Genomic DNA, 16,468 nt, shown 5'->3' with positions numbered 1-16,468 from the left:
CCATGCTGCTTACTTACCAGCCACTTAGAAGCCATCTGAGAACAGGAACTACTTTCTTACCTGGGTGGGGCAGCTCCACTCCCTGGATACAGCACTGGAACTCTTCTGGAAACTGGAACTCTTTTCTTACCTAGGCGGGGCCGTGGAAGAAGACGCCTCATCACTCCAACGCTATTTAAACCACACCCGATAGATGAAGCATGCTTCGCGTTATTCTGCATCTGCAGCAGAACGCTCACCGAGTCTGCTCCGGCCTTTCTTCTTCCGATCCTGGACCTGCAAGAATCCTACTTACCATTTCAGTATCCAGACATCATCAGCACCTGCAAAGAACAGAAACAACAGGTTAGCAACGAAAACTTTACACGCAGTGCTCACTTACCTGATCCATCGGCTGCAGCCGTTTCTTCACGCCGCATCTCCACCTGCAAAAACAAAAGCATTGCCATACTTACCGGCACGCTGTGAATTCCGGATTTCTTCGTTCTGCATCACCGCCTGTGAAGACAAAGTATCGTTAACAACTTACTGGCATTCCGCGGACTCCGGCCCTGCAACCCAACATCTGAAAGGCAAAAGAAAAGACATTAAGCAGGTATTTACTTACGTCCATCACGCTCGTCGCAATAAGATGCCTGCCAATACTCCGGCGTCTCTTTAACACGAACTAAGCTGCAAGGAAAGAGACAGTTAAAGCGCTTGCCATAATTACGAACTTCCAGGCGCTTCACTTCATCTTTCATCTCAAGAGCCCTGCAATACATAAGGGAAAAGCATTATACAGAGTCTGCATATAAACGTGCCACGCATGTAAAGACTATAAAGACAAAAGGTGTCCAGAAACTCACCGCTCGTGCAGATAACGACGGTAACCATCCTCTGAATTCAAGAGGCCTGTGTTTCACCAGTGAAGGAACTGGCAACGGCACCCTGCACCAGACGCAGATGGAGAGCCCAGCATTCACCTATATAAGGTGAGCACGTTGACCTGGGGGCTCTACGAAAAAGCTGGGAAGAGAGAGAGAGAGAGAGGGACATTCAACAACCCAGACCATTAACCCCCATATTCTTTCACCTGCAGAAACCTCACTCTTCGAGTCCGACACACAGTGCGAAGAGATTCAACCCCAGAATCCAATCGAGTCCTGCACATCACTTTTCGAGTCACAGACAGCTTCCTGCCAAGACCCGCGCCTCCGTGGGAATCAGGTGAGCGTTACAGAACGCGAAGCCACCACAAAACTCCTACCCAGGCGCAATGGAAACCTCAGACACTGATCAACTAGCCCAGTTGCTCGGGGAATTAAGAGCAGAAGTACATGCAGCTCGTCAGGAAACGAACTCTCTAAGAAGAGAACTGATAATTTCCAAGGAGCGAACAGAGGACCTTGCTAGGCAGTTGTTACAAACGCAGGCAGGACAGACACCTTTGCCTGTTCCAGGAGGAAGTTATCCGTCTGCATCATCTTCAAATCCAGTGCAAATCAATCTGCCCGGTAATGTTCCCTTGGCTCCGCCCGAACGCTTTTCTGGTGATCCAAAGAAATTCGCAGTGTTCATCAATCAGTGCCGCCTACACTTCTTATGTCGACCAGCTGCATTCCCAACAGACCAGACCAAGGTGGCTTTCGTGCTTTCTTATCTCAGTGGCAGCGCCGCAGATTGGTCGATCCCTTTAGTCACCCAGGATGATCCGGTTTTACATGATTTTCAGGCCTTCCAGTCCAGCATGGAGAAACTGTTCGCAAGACATGCACAAGGGCAGGCCTTGGACAATGAACTTCTCTCATTACGACAGGGTAATCAAGACCTCTTGACTTATATAGCCTCCTTCATTAGACTCATAGTGGAAACACAATGGCACGAGGACAAGAGAATAACGCTTTTCTACAGAGGCCTGCGTGGAGAGCTCAAAGATGTGTTAGCGCAAGTTGTGAATCCTCCACAAGAATGTTCTGACTATATTGACTTAGTTGTCCAATTGGACCATAGACTACAGAACAGGAAGGCAGATCGTTCCAGATTTGATACCCGAGTGTTTTCTAAACCACAGACCTCGAATGAGGGAGCTGACACTGTGGAACCAATGCAAATAGGGGGCATGAAAGGACCTTTAACCCAGAAAGAGCGGGAAAGAAGAAGGCAGCTGCAATTATGCCTCTATTGCGGAAACTCAGGACACTTTCTTCGGGACTGTCCAGTGAAACCAGCTAAGAAGACTGTAGGAGCCGCGGATACCTGTACCACAAATTCTGAGCAGGGAAACGACCTCGCCCGACAAGAGTAGAGGTCCTCTTGCCGAGCGTTAAGATCTGTCCCGTGACCTCGCATTTCGTGATACCCATGGTCCTCATTAGTCCTGAACGTCCGGACCGTTTGCATGCAATTGAAGCTTACATTGACAGCGGAGCAATCGGTAACTATGTGGACCGTGAAATGGTATCAAGGATGAATCTACCCCTTGTCCCTAAGGCAGTGAAAGACGTCATCACTACTGAGGATGGCACGGAGATAGCCTCCGGACCAGTAACACATGCCACCCAAGAAGTGACGCTAGTGAATCAAGATGGACACCGGGAGAGAATCGTGTTCGATGTAATCAAGGCCCCTCAGTTCCAGATCATTCGGGGAATCCCTTGGTTAGAGAAGCACAATCCTCAGATCGATTGGCGAGCAAAGACGGTTCAGTTTCCAGAGTGTTTTACCACTTGTTATCCTCGGCCTGATGTTTCACTGGCGGCAATCTCTTCTGAGGAGGTGCCCAAATTACCTCCCGAATACCAGGAATTCCAAGACGTCTTCCGGAAGGATCAAGCCAACACCCTGCCTCCTCATAGGTCTTACGACTGTCAAATAGATCTGATACCTGGAACAACTCCTCCTTGCAGCAGGATTTATGCCCTCACCGAGCCAGAGAACCTTCACCTCAGACAATACCTAGATCAATACCTAGCTAACGGGTTTATCCGTCCTTCAAAATCTCCAGCTTCATCGGCTTTGTTCTTCGTTCCGAAAAAGGAAGGAGACCTTAGGACTTGCATAGATTACCGCGCCCTGAATCAGATCACCGTTAAAAACAGATACCCGTTACCTTTGATCCCTGAACTCCTGGATCAAGTCAAAGATGCATGTATATACACAAAGTTGGATCTCAGAGGAGCCTACCACTTGGTACGGATAAAAGAGGGCGATGAATGGAAAACGGCCTTCCGCACCAAGTACGGGCTATTCGAATATCAAGTGATGCCCTTTGGACTGTGTAATGCTCCTACTGCTTTCCAGTATTTTATGAACGATGTCCTTAGAGAACTCATAGACGTGTGTGTTGTTGTCTAAATTGATGACATCCTCGTCTATTCATCATCTGAAGAGGAACATCAGAGACACGTTAAAAAGGTTCTCGAGAGATTGCGTCAACATAATCTTTTTGCTAAGCTTGAGAAATGCGTTTTCAACGTAACGGAAGTCGAGTTCCTGGGATTCATATTGTCACCTAACGGAGTCCATATGGATTCAAAGAAAGTTGATGCAATCATCAAGTGGCCATCATCAACCTCTGTAAAAGCAGTTCAAAGCATGTTAGGGTTCGCTAACTTTTACCGCAGATTCATTCCGGAATTTTCTCGGATAGTCCAGCCTATCACCGCTCTGTTGAAAAAGAACAAACGTTTTGAGTGGTCTTCTGAAGCAGAACAAGCTTTTCAGGACTTAAAAGCTAAATTCATTTCTGCACCTGTTTTAAAACATCCTCGCCCAGAACTCCCCTACATCGTGGAAACGGATGCTTCTAGTCTTGCTATGTGGGCAGTTTTATCACAAAGAGATCCGGTCACACACCAACTACATCCTGTTGCCTTTTGGTCCCGCAAGTTTTCGCCTCCCGAGATCAACTATTCAATTACAGACAAGGAACTTTTGGCCATCAGATCGGCCTTTAAAGCCTGGCGGCATTATCTTCTAGGAGCCAGACACACAGTCACCGTAATGACTGATCACCGCAATTTACAATATCTAAAGAGAGCCAAAGCTCAGTCTTCCAGACAGCTTCGCTAGGCTCTGTTTCTAGCAGCATTTCACTTTATAATTACTTATCGACCAGGCAGTAAGAACGGAAAAGCAGATGCTCTCTCCCGGATGGGAGTAGATGAACAATTGATCAATCCAGAACCAATACCCATAATCCCAGAACAAAGAATTTTGGGTTTGGTCAGCGCTCAATCTTTTGAAGACATCAAGACCATGGTTAAATCACTCCTAACTCCGGGCGATTTGCAAGATTGGCAATTAAAGGGGAAATAATTCTCAGTGGATCAAGACCTACCATATTTCCGAGGACGATTGCATTTACCCGGTGAGAAAATACAAAAACAAGTAATCTCCTGTTATCACGACTCTCTTATGGAGGGTCACCCTGGCATTACCAAAACCATGGAAAAGATTAAAAGACATTTCTGGTGGCCGTCATGGAAAAAGGATATTAGAGACTTTGTAATCTCCTGTGGTGTGTGTGCCCAGAATAAAAGTCAGAAGGAGAAACCAGCCGGCATATTACAGCCACTAGACATCCCTCCCTGTCCATGGCATACCCTGTCCATGGATTTCATCACAGACTTACCTCCATGCTCGGGGTATACTACCATTTTAGTAGTCGTGGATCTATTCTCCAAGATGGCTCACTTCATTCCCCTGAAGGGTCTACCATCAGCCTCAGTATTGGCCCGAGAATTCTTAGAAAACATCGTTCGGCTACACGGTTTTCCCTCGGTTTTAGTCTCCGATAGGGGAAGTCAATTCATCTCTCACTTCTGGTGCAGTTGCTGTCGTCTAGCCCAAATTGATGTAAGACTTTCAACTAGTCACCATCCCCAAACTGACAGACAAACCAAAAGGACAAATCAAACTCTAGAGCAATATCTACGTTGCATGCTACAACAAACTGAAAACCCCTGGAAGGATATTCTTTGGATCGCTGAATACGCTTAGAATAATTCGATTCATTCTGGAACAGGGAAGACTCCCTTCTTCCTACTATACGGACACCATCCTAGAACCTCTAACCTGGATCCTCCCCAAGAATTCGAAGCACCTGCTGTGGATCACTTGCACTCGGAGATCACCCGTGCTTTTAAGGAAGCCTCGGCCCATCTGCAAAGAGCTAAAGCTCAATTCAAAAGAGGAGCAGATCGACTCCGTAAAGAGGCTCTTCACTACGCTGTAGGAGATCAGGTCTGGCTATCCACTAAGCACCTGCCTCTAAAGGGACCCCGCACCTTCATCCCGAGATACCTTGGACCCTATCTCATATCTGCCATAATTAATCCGGTGGCTGTCAAATTGGAGTTACCTACGCATATGAAAATACACCCAGTATTCCATGTCTCCTTATTAAAACCAGTACAACCAGAAACCCGATTGACTGAATTCCCAGAACCGGTTTTAGTAGATGGAGAACTTGAATTCGAAGTTAAGAACATCCTAGACTCCAAGATCTCCAAATCTAAGTTATATTATCTGGTTGATTGGAAAGGTTACGGCCCCCAGGAAAGGTCTTGGGAACCTTCAGAATATGTCCACGCACCTCGTCTGGTCAAGAAATTCCATCTGAATCACCCCGACAAGCCAAAACCCCCGGAGAAGACGCTTAGGAGGGGCCTTGAGGGGGGGGTACTGTCATGATCACTGCTTCCAAGGAGCCAGGACCAGCCCAACGTCCTTGGAAGCAGGCCCCTAACCCTAATCCTAAGCACCAGCCGGTTCCCACTGGGACCTTTTGGACCTTGTCCTTGCGCCGGTGGCACCAGGCTCATCAAAACCATTGGTCCCGGCACTGGAAGCGCCGGGCTCATAATAGGTGTGAAGATGCTTGGGTGGACTTACCTGCAGCAGACCATGCTGCTTACTTACCAGCCACTTAGAAGCCATCTGAGAACAGGAACTACTTTCTTACCTGGGTGGGGCAGCTCCACTCCCTGGATACAGCACTGGAACTCTTCTGGAAACTGGAACTCTTTTCTTACCTAGGCGGGCCGTGGAAGAAGACGCCTCATCACTCCAAGGCTATTTAAACCACACCCGATAGATGAAGCGTGCTTTGCGTTATTCTGCATCTGCAGCAGAACGCTCACCGAGTCTGCTCCGGCCTTTCTTCTTCCGATCCTGGACCTGCAAGAATCCTACTTACCATTTCAGTATCCAGACATCATCAGCACCTGCAAAGAACAGAAACAACAGGTTAGCAACGCGAACTTTACACGCAGTGCTTACTTACCTGATCCATCGGCTGCGGCCGTTTCTTCACGCCGCATCTCCACCTGCAAAAACAAAAGCATTGCCATACTTACCGGCACGCTGTGAATTCCGGATTTCTTCGTTCTGCATCGCCGCCTGTGAAGACAAAGTATCGTTAACAACTTACTGGCATTCCGCAGACTCCGGCCCTGCAACCCAACATCTGAAAGGCAAAAGAAAAGACATTAAGCAGGTATTTACTTACGTCCATCACGCTCGTCGCAATAAGACACCTGCGAATACTCCGGCGTCTCTTTAACACGAACTAAGCTGCAAGGAAAGAGACAGTTAAAGCGCTTGCCATACTTACGAACTTCCAGGCGCTTCACTTCATCTTTTATCTCAAGAGCCCTGCAATACATAAGGGAAAAGCATTATACAGAGTCTGCATATAAACGTGCCACGCATGTAAAGACTATAAAGACAAAAGGTGTCCAGAAACTCACCGCTCGTGCAGATAACGATGGTAACCATCCTCTGAATTCAAGAGGCCTGTGTTTCACCAGTGAAGGAACTGGCAACGGCACCCTGCACCAGACGCAGATGGAGAGCCCAGCATTCACCTATATAAGGTGAGCACGTTGACCTGGGGGCTCTACGAAAAAGCTGGGAAGAGAGAGAGAGAGAGAGGGACATTCACCAACCCAGACCATTAACCCCCATATTCTTTCACCTGCAGAAACCTCACTCTTCGAGTCCAACATACAGTGTGAAGAGGTTCGACCCCAGAAGCCAATCGAGTCCTGCACATCACTTTTCGAGTCACAGACAGCTTCCTGCCAAGACCCGCGCCTCCGTGGGAATCAGGTGAGCGTTACAGATACACAGTGTGCTCTGCCGTATTGTAGCTCATGCATTGTGTACGCATAGAGCTGTGTTTGTGTAAATTTAGTGATGTGTTGTGTTCTGTAGGATTTTCTGATGGGGAGCGTTGGCAGTAGGGTCTGCAATGTTAGGCATTCTGTGGTGATTTTTCCCCCAGTGACATGCAGCATTCCTGTGGTTAATCCGGGATATCGGGCACAACAATGTGTGATGATCTTGCTTGCGTCGCCTTCCATCTGCACCTGTTTGTAGTGGTATAGTTTGCGATTGTGGTAAACCACCTCTGTGGCATGGAGGCCACCTTTTGTTTCAAGAATCTCCTGGGGAGTCCGTGGTAGGGATATGTATTCCGTTGTGTGCTTGAGGAGGGCATCCAGCACTTGCTTCAGGATACAAGTGAATGAGGGTGGTGATATGACATGCATGTACCACACTGTGTGCTGGTAGGTGGCTGTGGAGAGAAGTGGAGCACCAACACTACTTTCAGTAGAGGGGGGATGGCAGTGTGTATTTCAATGAGGCTGACAATCGTGTATCATGTCCACAATGGTGTTGATGGTGTCCCGGTCCAGACGGTACAGGGTGTGGTTGTGCTGCAGAGTTGGGTTGGAGGGACTGGCTCTGATGTTCGGGATTTGGGGCTGCATGTGTGGTTACTCTGGCTGCACTGGCGCGGCATGCTGGGCCTGTCTCACACTCCTTCTCCTGCTGCGTCTCCTCTGTGGTGCCTGCTTTTGGTGTTGGTGTTGTTGCTGGTGTTGCAATTCATGCATGCCCTCCAGCTGAAGTGTTGATGCTACTGTTGGATTGATCTTGGTGTGGAAAGGGGTGTGGTGTGTGGGTGTGCTCCTTTTGGTCAGGCCCAGACTCCATTGCCTCTACCTGTGCTGATAGTGTGCATCTGTGGCAGTTGGGAACACTGCACATGGCATTTTACCGCTGGTCAGAGATGCCAGTATTTATGGCATGCCGGAAACCACTTTTAACGCCTTCATGATGCTGGTATTTGCATGTCCGCTTCACTTGTGATCTCCTCAAGTTTACGGCATGCTGCTATTGCCGGTATGATGGCCCGCGTGCCCGAACCCATGCCGCTATTAGAGGCACCGCAATTTACGATGCCGCTAATAGCGGTTTGGCTGGTCGGATTTGCCCGTAGCGGTAAGCGATGCCGGTAATCCTTTACCGGCATCGTTTATCCCTTACCTCCAACCTCGGAATGACCCCCATTGACATGGAGGAAGGATGTTTGCAATGGCATGGCAGTTTCCACAAATTGTAGCAACATCCCACCTGAGCCAATGATGAAATCCAGATATATGATATTCAGAATAAAGTTGAATCCCTGCCTGCTCAAACATACATGTTTTGGGGGTGACCTCCCCATGAGGGAAAAGAAAGTATACCTCCTCTTGTAATCCCTATGATTTACAAAGTCATGCAAGTTGAACGTCTTATCAACTGGTTTACACTCAGTATGTATAGCCTGATCAGAAACCAGACCACCACTACAACAGACTGTAGGCACTTAGACAACAACACATAGCATTGGTTCCCACATTGTAGAGCACTAATTCTAACCAAAAACGTATTTCTTTATAATGTAAATAGAATTGTTCTTCTCTCCCTTTTCCAAACCACTTTGTGATATATTTGCATGTAAGTATAACACTGTCCCTTCTTTTATCCTACCCATTTGCTGTGCTTTGAAGTTGTTCTCTGAGAATTAACACTTACAAATCTATAACATGAAATAAAAGGTTACATTTGGCACTGTGCCACTTCAAATACTTTACTGAAAACGTGTTATAATCGGCTTAAGAACTATAGTTAAGGTGAGTCGGACTCCCATATAAACCCCTCAAAATTCTATCATTAATAAATTTAGATTCGAGTAACGGATTTGACTGACATTTAGAAAGTGATTAGGGGCTTGTAGGCCCACCCAGATTGCAAAGTTTCATAGAGATTTGTTAAAAAATTAAAGGTTATTAAGAAGAAAACATTTTTTTTTCCAAAGTTGCAGGCTACTTCCCATTCATTTTCTCATACATATACATATCACACATTACATATTTAGCAAAGTGCACAGCCAAAACCGCTGCACGGATTTGGACCAGGTCCAAAACAACTTGGCCACAAAGTGTTGACTCGTAATCCATGCATGGTTTGGGTTTATTCTGTGCATTTGTTATTTAAATATGTGATGTTGAAGGGGGAGTACCCTTCTCAAAAATAGATAGATATATCTTGGGCAAATTACCAAAACCAGGGTTTTTTAGAAATGAAACAACTGACATCTTGTTTTTCGCTCAATGCGAGTGATAACATTGGTTATAGACGAGGATAACGGGAAAAGAAAAGTAGTTAAAAAGCTGTTTGCAGGTTAAAATAAATCAAAATGACATTAGTCTATAGGTGGGGAGGTTGCTGGAGGACACCAAGTGAAATTTGGAATTTATAGGTGTGTGTTGTGGGGGGAAACAGAGATGTCAGGGGAGGTGAGGAGGCCATTTGGGAAGTGAGGAAGCTGGCACAGATGAGGGGGGCACTTGGAGAGGGCAAGGGGGTCAGGAAAACATTTTTCTTAGCTGTTTCTCCGATATCCGCAGTCATATTTTTGACTATAAACGACCATGGGTATCAGTAGTTCCCTGCCCACAGCAATATATTTTGGGGTGTTTGTGTTTTATTTCTTTTTAAATGTTATTTGTATTGGTATAGTGATGTCGGGGGTATTGCGCTGGTTTGCCCGATTCGTGCTTTCCCTCGTGCCAAGATCCCTCACGGTGAACGTGCGCCCTACACATTTCATAATATAACATAGCATATCAAAAAGCACAGGCCATGGTGAAAAGCCATTGCCAGTGTCAAGGTAGGTATTTGGTAGTCTTATTTATTTTGGCTTCGTGTTTCCAGCCTTTCTTACATGACTGTGGAGAAAAAAGGAACAAAACAGTTAAAAAATTCAATACAAAAAGGAGTGTGGCTCTTAAAATGTAAATTCTCAGAAGAAAGTTTGTGTTCTTTCTAACTAATTCATTTTTTATCACAGATAGAAGGATATTTCTGTATCTTTACTTTTCTACATCCAGTGAACGTGAACCCTTGTGGTCCTTTTAATTAAGGTAACACATTGTACGATGGATGGCATGGAGAATAACAGACATCAACAGATGCCTCACAGCACGATCTCAATGCATTTCATGAAAAATGACACTTTTATAGCAAAAACTCATCATACGTGACATTTACTACGTGGCAAACTACAAAAACCTACAGGGGATTGTGGCTGGCTCAAGGGGAACATTTAAGTATACTTTCTATATGAGATAGGATTGTGATTGGGTCTCTATAGTCAGTTGGGCAACTCATGCCCTCCCTTAGTGCAAATCATCTTCACAGTTTATTAGCTACATGGCACACCATTGGCTATCAAACTATAAGGCTCTTCGTTATATGGCCTTCTACAATTGGTTGGCACGCTTGTACCCTTCTGGAATTTTCGATTCTCTAGCAGCACATAAGCTGGCACCCCAGGTGCTTGTGGGTGGACTTGACCATACCGCCCCACCCAATTAGCCCGTCATCTCTCATCACTCATGCCGTCTGCCATTCAGTTTGTCCTTGAAATTGGCCTTGCAGTAGCTTCTCGTGTCTGGGAATATAAGGGAGTGTGAGCACGTTCTTATCAAGGTTCAGACTTGCATGCCCACATCTATTTTCATCTTGGACCTGAATATCCAGACTCAAAACCCTATATATATACATATTCGCGGCACCACCTGCAGTCTATTCACTACATATAGCCAGCCTTGATCATCCTTCTCAGTGTGTCACTCTCATCTCTTGTGACATCACCAGCCTCTCCTTTTCACATCTTCTCATTTCTTCTGGGATCCCCCTCAAGAGACCGTTATCCCTTCGAGGATACATTATGCAAGGCTTTCTTAGTGGATACCTTGTCTCAAAGGCTCTTTTGGTATAGGTACCATTACTGGCATTGCACATGTAGCAATTTACGTTTCCAAAATATAGGCAGAATATGGGCAGGGCTTCCCGCAGAGGTGTTCGGCTGCTCCTCTACAAACGTATTCAGAGCCTTTCTACCTCAGACATTAAGCATACTCCCACATCTTTATTCTTGTTCAATTTACATATATATGGGATGTCAATATTTTTTTAAAACATATATGCATAACTGTGGCTACTGTGTAGTGTTGAATTTTGGAGGCGCATTTCACCGCAGCAATGACTGGAGGTCATAGCCATGGGTGTCATGGGTGCTATGCTGAAAAAGAACACGTGGAGAGGAAGTGGGAGTCAAGTGGTTACTGGTGGTCTAGTCTGCTATTTCCATCAAAGAGGAGGAGCTTTTGCGTGCCTGCCTGCTGAAACATTGTACAAAATCACCAGTATAGCGCAGAGTGGAGAGGAAGTGGGAGGCAAGTGGTTACTGGTGGTTTGTGGTGGAGCATTGTGGAGGGTGAAGGAAAACAGAAGGTGGTCCGTACGTCCAATTTGTCTCTCTTTCTCAGACTGTGGAGCACTTCTATGTGAACGGCAATGTGTGGTCATTGATCCGCCTTTCGCAGCGAGGGGGCTTTAAGGTCTGCGTCTTGTATATGAAGCTGCACAGTCTTTATCAGTCTCTATCAGGCGCCATCAGTGGCAGTTGCTGGGCTGTTGCCAGATGACAAGGACAATATGGTTCCTTCTTTGGCCTCCCAAGTGAACCATCATAAGGATTTGAAAGGATTTACAGCCAGAGTGCCGTGTGGGCTTTAGTATTTTAACTCAACAGCGATTCTGTTCAATCCGCCGCTTTCATTTGCCTTTAGCTTAAGGGTGGGGACGGGGGGGGATGGTCTAAGGCTACCCCTAGAGCCATCGGCATTCCCTGCCCGGGCTACTGGTATGGACTATACATCCACTGACTCAGTCATTCCGTTTGGCTGACTCTTTGTTTTCCTTTATTTTTTTCCCTTTTTGGAAATTGTTTGGAACTTGCCTATGGACTCCTGATTCTGGACTTCTGACAATTTGTCATAGACTTTTAACTTGAAGTGGTGCATGTCTGTGTAGGCTTTTGTTTTTATATCATGGTTTCACAGTTTTATATAGTTATTTTTTTAAACATGACAATTTGAGAATAATAGTGACGTGTGAATTAAGGAAATGTAGAAAGTGAACTTTGGTTTTAACATTGGTTTTAGGATGGCCAAAAGAAAGGTTTTGGATGAGGGCAGAACTGGGAAGATGGCCATGAGTGCCCAAAAAATCCAAGCAACTTAAGTCAGCCCAAGAACAAGTAAAGGTCAAGTCACATTTTTCGCAGCTTTCCTTGGACCCATATTTGGAAGATATGGCTGGGAACATTGAAAACCATACACAGGTCACGGAAAAGGCCATCTGGGATGCTGCGTCTGGCATGGAGGGTAATAGAGAGGGTCATATGGAGGGTGGTAGTAGTGCTAATTTGAGTATGACTACTGATGGTTTCTGGAAAAAGGCACAGAGAGAGGGTGCCAATGTATTGGTAGATAGTTGTAATGGTGAGAGTTGGTGAGAGTTTGGTAAGGGTGGCAACCCAGGAATCTGGTGGAGAGGAGGATAAGTACTGGTTGAAAGCCATACTGGAGGAAACGCTCAAACCCCTATACAATCTGTTTGCTAATTGGAGTAAGGCCCGCTTAGAGAGATTTGGAACCAGCTTGTAAGGAGAAGGGGGAACTAAATCTCCAGTCAATCTTTCAAGTGTCGGGTAGTGAACATTCTTCCCTATGATGACTCTAATAGGCAACTTAAAAGAACATTTGAGGAAAGTAACTCAGTTAGGGCTAGGGCCAATGGTAAGGATGTCCCAATGACTGTTGCAGTGCAGGGCCAAGAAAGGGTTGATGGGAGGAGAGAGGTTGGGACGCAGGTTGGGTTGGAGGACTGAATTTCAAAGAGGAGGGCCCATTAAGGTTCAATTATTTGATTACAAAAATGGAACAAGGTGGTGGCCCCGTGAATGAGGTGGGAGTTGGCAAGGGATCCCTTTTGGGGGAAACCAGAAATTGGAATGATTCCCAGGGAGTGTATGGTTTTGAATGAAATGTGTATCCTAAACCTACCCCCTGCAGCAGCCCTGTTAGTGGGGGTAATCATGGATGTACCAGGGTTGCCTGAGGGTGGTTTTGAATCTACAATCTCCCTGATGAATAAAGCAAGTAACTAGATCAATGCAAACCTTATGGGCCAGAGTATCGTACCTAGTCTTGTTCTGATGGCTAGAAGGGTAGAGTGGTTTGGTCCACATCGAAAATCTGTACATAGAGACTAATTGTCCATTATTTGATCAATTCTAATCTGTCGAGAGGGCTCAAACCAAATGGCCATAGACGTCATAGCATGCTGATATCGCTGGGCTTCATCTTGGGGGAGGGCTGCGGATCAGGAGAATGGAACAAGGGAGAATTTATGGAAGACGGGAAAATGGTTGGGTGCCTCTCCTTGGGGATCCCCACACTAAATATCAGCCCAATCAGAACTCTGGGACTAGGACTAGTACCAGCATAGTAAGGCAGATAGTGATGGGTAAGGGGCCTGCCTCACTGGGTGTGGTGACCTCTAACAGGTTTCACCACCTCTCGTCTAGATTAACAGAGGGATCCATCCTCCATTGTTATTGAGCTTGACGAAAGTGGAGTGGGGGGCCCGAGCTCTGATAATGGGGAAGGCGTGGGTGTGGGCCTGCTGTCCTGGAATATAGCTGGGGCTAGAGGGAAAGTTGAGAAGGAAGATATAGTAGAGTGCTTGAAGTCCCATGAAATGATTATTTCACAAGAAACTTGGGCATTGGAGAACCCCTCCTAGATCAATATGTATCCTATGGGATTCCTGCAAAGAAAAATGGTAGAGACAGATGCTATGAGGGAATGCCCATATTAACTAAGGCCTCATTGACTTGCATGGTTAAGGTATTAGACACTGAGCTGGACTACCGACAGATGTTGCGAATCTCGACACCCCAGGAGGATCCAGTAGGCAGTCGTAATTTTTATAACAGTCCACACAAGGCTGATGGGAACCGATTGGAAATACTCAAGACCTTTATTGATGAGCAACTAAGGAATAGGGGGAACAGACAAGTCAAGTTTGTTTGGGGTGGAGACTTCAATGTCAGAATGGGCTCAGGACTATCGGGCAGATTTGCTCAATCTACAGGAGGATCTTTCCCTACACATCACAAAGCCACAAATGAAGGATGCCCGGGTCTGTGCAAACGGTTTGCAATTTTGTATTTGGCTTACTGAATGGGGGTTCAGTCTGTAAATGGTGGTATAGCGCCTGATATACCAGGCAATCAGACCTTCAATAACCATCTGGGCTCCTCTACAATAGACTATTTTTGTCTTTTAGTAGAATTGTGGAATAGAGTAGTTGACTTTGGAGTGGTGGCTGACCCGAACAGTGACCACAACCCAATTGGTTTGAAACTTAGGCGAGTAGGAGTGGCTGGTCTGTCTGATAGCTCCCCTCCCTTGGTAAATATGGAAGATGTGTCCAAGAGGAGAATCAATTGGGCAAGAATTCAGGACTCTAAGCTGCATGTTGATATTTTGGCAGAGAACATTTCTGATATCCACGATATTCTAGAATGCGCAGCCAATCCCAAATGGATAGTGGAGCACTTTATCAATGTATTGGAGCAATAACAGAGGGCTTTATTGTGCAATGCTTGCAGAAAGCAAAACCATGCTTGAGGGAGTAGGTTTAACGACTCCTGTACCTCTGCAAAAATGTTACTCTTGATGGTACTGAAATCACTGGTTAGCTCTAGGGGGGAGATCATTCAGGCTAGAGCTAATTATCGTTCGGTGCTGGAAAAGAGGAAACTAGAGCTTGAACTGGAAGCATGGGAAGAATTTTGGGAGGCTTCAAGGTCGAGTAACTCAAAAGCATTCTGGGAATTTGTGAATGGGGGTCCAGCCTATAAACCCACAGAAACTCAAGGGGTACCCATGTGGAAGAAGCAGTGTGGGTTGAGTATTTTGCATCCCTGTATGGAGCTAGAGCACAATGGGAGGAATCTAGAAGCAATTGCAACACATTGCGCTTCAGGCTAGAGGATGTTTATTTAGCCATTAAATTTCAGGCATGTATTCGTGCTCCAGATCCTGATGCTATAGCCTCAGATCTGTTTTGGGATGAGCTTGATTTATGGGCTCCTATGGTGACTATAGCGTTTAATGTTTGCTTAGATTCTGGCCATTTTCCACCCTCATGAAAGTCTGCTATCATGTTCCCTATCTTCAAAAAAGGAGATCCTGCGAGTCCAAGGTCGTAGAGACCTATTTCCCTATTGGATACCTCGTTCTAAATATTTGGGAGGGTGCTCTTGGGGTATATAGAGTCTTGGCTAATGGAGGGTGCATTGCTGTCAGATATACAGGAACCTGGAACCATGGAACCAGAAACCATGGAACCAGGGACCATGGAACAGAGTTTTAACTCTGGCTGCACTGGCGCGGCATGCTGGGCCTGTCTCACACTCCTTCTCCTTCTGCGCCTCCTCTGTGGTGCCTGCTTTTGGTGTTGGTGTTGTTGCTGGTGTTGCAATTCATGCATGCCCTCCAGCTGAAGTGTTGATGCTACTGTTGGATTGATCTTGGTGTGGAAAGGGGTGTGGTGTGTGGGTGTGCTCCTTTTGGTCAGGCCCAGACTCCATTGCCTCTACCTGTGCTGATAGTGTGCATCTGTGGCAGTTGGGAACACTGCACATGGCATTTTACCGCTGGTCAGAGATGCCAGTATTTATGGCATGCCGGAAACCACTTTTAACGCCTTCATGATGCTGGTATTTGCATGTCCGCTTCACTTGTGATCTCCTCAAGTTTACGGCATGCTGCTATTGCCGGTATGATGGCCCGCGTGCCCGAACCCATGCCGCTATTAGAGGCACCGCAATTTACGATGCCGCTAATAGCGGTTTGGCTGGTCGGATTTGCCCGTAGCGGTAAGCGATGCCGGTAATCCTTTACCGGCATCGTTTATCCCTTACCTCCAACCTCGGAATGACCCCCATTGACATGGAGGAAGGATGTTTGCAATGGCATGGCAGTTTCCACAAATTGTAGCAACATCCCACCTGAGCCAATGATGAAATCCAGATATATGATATTCAGAATAAAGTTGAATCCCTGCCTGCTCAAACATACATGTTTTGGGGGTGACCTCCCCATGAGGGAAAAGAAAGTATACCTCCTCTTGTAATCCCTATGATTTACAAAGTCATGCAAGTTGAACGTCTTATCAACTGGTTTACACTCAGTATGTATAGCCTGATCAGAAACCAGACCACCACTAC

Source organism: Ambystoma mexicanum, chromosome 5q (assembly GCF_040938575.1).
Source record: "Ambystoma mexicanum isolate Mex_15411 chromosome 5q, UKY_AmexF1_1, whole genome shotgun sequence".
NCBI classification, from domain to species: domain Eukaryota; kingdom Metazoa; phylum Chordata; class Amphibia; order Caudata; family Ambystomatidae; genus Ambystoma; species Ambystoma mexicanum.
This window is presented reverse-complemented; position numbering follows the sequence as displayed.